A 5921-nucleotide genomic window follows, 5' to 3' on the forward strand; every position below is an offset into this window, starting at 1 on the left:
GATTTCTTACATGGAGGCTGAATTCCTGGAGGAAAAGCAGAAGCTGCCAGGCATCTTAAAAGCTAGGCCTGGGACAATCACATGTCACTTCTGCTACATTCTATTTCCATTGGTCAAGGCAAGTCACAGTTCCAACTAAGATTCAGGGGGCAAGGAAATAGATTCCACCCCTTGATGGCAGAAACAGCACATGCATACAAGGAGGGGAGAGATGGTTGGGGTCAATATGTGGACACTAGTCACCTGGTGACTATGGGTTCTGTTGAGTTCTGACCCTGGATTAGTTGGTTTACAAACTTTTGCTGAGAGACCCAAAAAGGGGAAAAGAAAGAATAGATGCTGGGGGTAACTTATGTCTCTGTCACAGGCCCCTCCCTGAATCAGTGACTGGAATATGCTGAATGCCCCCCGGAACCCATCCCTAGAGCTAGAGATGGTGTCAACCCTCCCAAAATCCATTGGGTGTAGAATTTTTTCTTTAATTTAACTTTTTTTTATTGTGGTAAAATATACATAATATAAAATTTACCATTTAACCATTTTAAGTGTATAGTTCATTATGTAAATTCACAATGTCTTCTATCACCATTATTCATTTCCAGAACTTTCTCATCACTCCAAACATAAACTCTGTGCCCATTAAGTAAGCAATAACACTCTATTTCACCCTCCCCTCAGCCCCTGGTAACTTCTATTATACCTTCTGTCTCTGTGAATTTGCTTATTCTAGTATCTCACATAAATGAAATTATACAATATGTGTCCCTTTATGACTAGTTTATTTCACTTAGCATAATGTTCTTAAGGTTCATCAATGTTGTACCAGGTGTCAGAATCTTGTTCCTTTTTGTGGCTGAATACTATTCCATTGTTTGTTTAGAGCACATTTTGTTTATCCATTCGTTCATCCATCAATGGACACTTGGGTTGCTTCCACATTTCAGCTATTGTGAATAATGCTGCTATGAAGATAGGCATACAAATACCTGTTTCAGTCCCTGTTTTCAATTCTTTTGAGTATATATCTAGGAGTGGAATTGATGGGCTCTATGTTTAACTTTTGAGAAACTGCTAAATTGTTTTTCACAGTAGCTGCCCGATTTTTACCTTCCCACCAGGAATGCATGAGGGTTTCAGTTTCTCCGCATCCTCACCAATATTTGATATTTTCCATTTTTTTTAAATAATAGCCGTTCTAATGGGTATGACATAATATTCATTTTCATTTCCCTAATGACTAATGAGAACCGAGCATCTTTTGTGCTTATTGACCATTTTAATATATCTTCTTTGGAGAAATGTCTATTTAATTACTTTGACTTGTTTTCCTCCCATTTTTGAATTGGGTCGTTTGCTTTATTATTGTGAAGTTGTGGTAGTTCTTTATATATTCTGGATATTCAATCCTTATCAGATACATGATTTGCAAATATTTTCTCCTAATCTGTGTGTTTGTCTTTTCACTCTCTTGATAGTGTCCTTTGGTACACAAGAGTGCAGGCTTATGCACAAACGAGTGTAGGAAGATTGGAGTGGCAAAAAAACACCCAGAGGGCAAATAAGAAATATTGACTACAACCATTTGCCAAGTGGCCCAAACTGTAGCTCTCAGATCATCCCAGGCTCCCCTTTTCCCTTTAACATCATTAATTCACTCACTCATTAACTCATTCATTTATTTATTGAACAAACTCAGAATCTAGAGGAGGAGACCAATATGGATTCCCATGCTGAGTATTAAGAGCTCCAACCATGGGGAAAGCCCAGGGGTCTGCGGGTAGGCATACACTTCGAGTCATATTGTGGATTACATATCTAAAACATCTTCAAATTCACCTTTCCTCTCTGCTGTTATGCCCGCTGGTATCCCCCGTCTCTAGTCTTACCCCATTAGTCTGAGCCCTCTGAGAAGCTGGTGCCAGGATGGGATGAAATGTAGAGGACTTCATTAGGAAAAACACCTGTGGGAGAGAAAAATCAGAAGGGAGCAGAAGGCTGGAAGAGTCATCAGGCTGTGGTGTAAATTTAGCCCCAGCTGAAGAAGACAGGGAAGGTGGGTGGGAGGATCTAGTTGGCCAGGTTGTCTAAGGAAGGTGTGACAGGTGTTGGGATCCTGTGTCTCCCAGGAATGGGCCCGCCTTAGTGTCCTTGTAGCTAAGTCACCGACTGGGAGCATTCCCCGGGAAGCACGGCCTTGGTGCAAACACTGAGCATAGCAGTTCTCGGTCAATTACAATCCCTTGTAGTTGAAGGTCTACGAGTCTCATTTTCATGATCCCCACAGCCCCACCAGGCTACCAGAGTGACCTTTCTAAAATGCAATCTCACTATGCTGTTCCTCTGCTCAAACGCCTTCCATGGCTCCCCAGTGTCCCAGGCTAAACAAAGTCCCAGCTCCTTATCCCAGCTCTCAAGAACCTGCTGGGGGAAAGAGGACAATTCACCTTGCATGCTCTATTGCCCATTAACCCTCACTCCTACTCACAGTTTATATGCCTCAGTCACACTGGGCTGACTACCTGGTGTTCCCTATGCATGTATCCTTTTTCATTCCTCCATGTCATTGCCCACATGGTGCCCTTTGCCTGGAAAGCCCTTCCCTACATCTCCCCCGGCAAAGCCTAGATCAAAGTCAAGTGCTTTCACCAGCTTCCCAGGTTCACTCAGCAGCTTCCCCTGGCTCTATCTCTGGTCCAGGCCCAGGTCGTCTGGAGTAGACAGAGGATTCCTGGGGCCGTGTCAGGAGAACAGGACAAACAACTGCTAGAGTCAGTCCTCTTGGGCTTCTCACCTTTCCTCCCAGTGCAAGCTGGCTTTTATGGCCTCAAAATACTCTCATACCCCCGTCCTCCCTCCGCTGTGATTACAGCAGAAATCCAGTTCACAGAATCCGGGGAAGTCAGAGATAGAGCCCCACCCCACACCCACTCCCATCACTGTCCACCTACCCCCTCCATTTTGCAACCTTGCCTTCCTGGGCTCAGGACTCAACACTTTATTTTTAGATCACTTGTTGGACTGACTGGGGCTCTAGTAATCCGCCTGACGTCTGAGGTGTAACCAGACGCCAGGCTGGCACTGGCCCTGAGCTCTAGTTGGGCAGAGGAGCAGCGAGAAGGTCCACGGTCAGTGTTACCGGCCCCACGGAGGCAGCACACTAGGGCACACAGAACTTCTGCTGAAATCTGGAGAGTATGGGGATTTCTTCCAGGAAATGAGGGGCTCCGACAACCTGGCCTTCCTAAACCCATTCTTGACAACTGGGGTCCAGAGAGGACAAAGTTACCAGCAGCAGAACTGGGATTGAACTCATGTCTTCACAATGCAGTCAGGCTGCCCAAAATTGGAAAGTGGAACAGAAAAGGTTGTGTCCTTGTTCTTGGTCTGGCTTTCTCTCCCATTCTATGTGTATCTTCGTCAGCTCCCGTCTCCAGCTTTACACTACGGAGAGCTCCCAGTGCAAACACTGTATGCCGAAGGCCTGCAGGCCAGATCCAGTTTGGTTTTAACACAAATAATTTGAAATATTTTTTAATTTTGGTAAAACACACATAATATAAAATTTACCATCTTAATCATTTTTAAGTATCCAGTTCAGTGATAAGAAGTATTTTCGAACTGTTGTGCAACCATCACCACCATGTGTCTCCAGAACTTTTTCATCTTCCCAGCTAAAATTCTGTACCTGTTAAACACTTACTCCCCATTTCCCTCTCCCCCCAACTGCTGGCAACCACCATTCTATATTCTGTCTCTATAAATCTGACTACTCTAGGGACCTCATATAATTATATAACATGTGTCCTTTTATGACTGGTTCATTTCACTTAGCATAATGTCCTTAAGGTTCATCCATGTGGTAGCATGTGGCAGAATTTTCTTCCTTTTTAATATTCAATTGTATGTATACACCACGTTTTGTTAATCCAGTCATCTGTCGATGGACACCTGGGTTGCTGCCACCTTTTGGCTGTCGTGAATCATGCTGCTATGAATAGAGGTGTGCAAACATTTCTTTGAGTCCCTGTTTTCAATTCTTTTTGGGTCTATATCCAGAGGTAGTCTTGCTTGATTATACGGTAATTCTATTTTTAATTTTTTGAGGAACCACTATACAGTTTCTACAGCAGAATTTGAAATAAAAAAAAAATTAGTTGCCAACATTAAAAAAAATCTGGGTTTCGTGCCTCTGTTGAGAAATTGGAGGACTGAGACCACTGGTCCTGCTCTCCTAGCACCAGCCTCATCAGGCCTCCCTCAGAGACACCAGCGCCAACAGACAATGCTTCTGCCCCAGAGGTCTGGGTCCCAGCTCTGCAGGACACTCTCCCAAGCTTCCTTGTTCTAAACTTCTTTCCTTTGTTCTCCCAGCCCTTGGTGGTAATTGCTTCTCTCTGCTCAAATACCTGGTGTGGCTCTGTTTTCCTGGTTGGCCAGGTATTGGCTCTCCTGGTCCCCTCTCTCCTACTCCCCATTATTGTACATCTGGCTGACTTTGCCTACCTGAGTGTAAGGTATCTGATGTATGCCCCTGCTCTGATCATGTAACTCCTGCTTACTGAGCACCGACTATGTGCCAGAGACTGTGTATAAGACTTGATATAATTATCTCATGTACTCTTCTCCACTGTGAGGAGGCACTGCTGTTATTCCCATTGTACAGATGAAGAAACTGAGGCCAAGACAGGGAAGACTAACCACACTGTCCTTAAGTTAGCAAGTTTCATATTTCTATCATGAACACTTGCGTTATATTTATACATTTGATAAACATCTGATCCATGCACTCCAGGCTCCCTTTAGAAAAAAGTATTAATAAGTTATAGACAAGTGCTTGAAATCAAAACCTCAGAAATTAGCATTCCCTGTTTTAGTTTTCTCCTCTGTAAAATCGCAGATGCTACCTCACAGGGTTTTGATGAGGATTAAATGACAGGATGTACACAAAGTGCTTAGCTCCACATCCAGCTCATAAGAAACTCTAATCAAATGTTAGCGATTCCCTTATTACTTAAATATAGAAGGATTATTACGCAAAGCATGAAATACACAGTAGTTGGAAATGATGCTTATGGAGCGTATGTAGTAATGGGAAAATGCTTATTACATGTGGGGGAAAAAGGGCCCAAAATAAAAATTAATGAACTCACACACTAAAAAGACTCACAGGAGGGGCGGCCGGATGGCTCAGTTGGTTAGAGTGTGAGCTCTGAACAACAGGGTTGCCAGTTCGATTCCCACATGGGCCAGTGAGCTGTGCCCCCACAACTAGATTAAAGGACAATGACTTGGAGTTGACGGGCCCTGGAGAAACACACTGTTCCCTAATATTCCCCAATTGAAAAAAAAATCTGAAAATTATTAAAAAAAAAAAAAAGGTTCACAGGAAACACACCAAAATATTAACTGCAGTTAATTTGGGGTGCTGAGATTTGGGATAATTTCTTTTCTAATGAAAATGTAAAAAATGCAATCCTATCAGCATTCCCATTGGCTTCTTTACAGAAATTGACAAGCTGATCCTACAATGTGTATGGAAATGCAAGGCACCCAGAACAACCAAAACAATCCTGAAAAAGACACACACAATTGGAGGACTGAGCCATAGGCACGAATGTCAGGGCTGAGCTAAGAGCTGAGTGTTGAGGCTGTTAAGAGTATTCCCTACTTGTAGGTGACTATTCTTCTGAAAGAATTCCCTAAGCTTCATTGACACAGATATCTTAGAGTAAGAGTAAAAATCTCCTACAGTAGGAGTTGCTTTGAGAGGTAGTGAGGCTTTCAGCACGTGAGGTGTGGGAGCTGAGTTGGAAAAACCCCAAAACAAGAGAATGTAAATGCTCCAGTCTTAGGGTTTCCAAAAGACAATTTTTTCACCCCACAACAGTGAGTTGAGGAAAAAGGACAGACAGTAATATTTT

This window comes from Rhinolophus hipposideros (genome assembly GCF_964194185.1).
Source record: "Rhinolophus hipposideros genome assembly, chromosome: 14".
NCBI lineage: Eukaryota > Metazoa > Chordata > Mammalia > Chiroptera > Rhinolophidae > Rhinolophus > Rhinolophus hipposideros.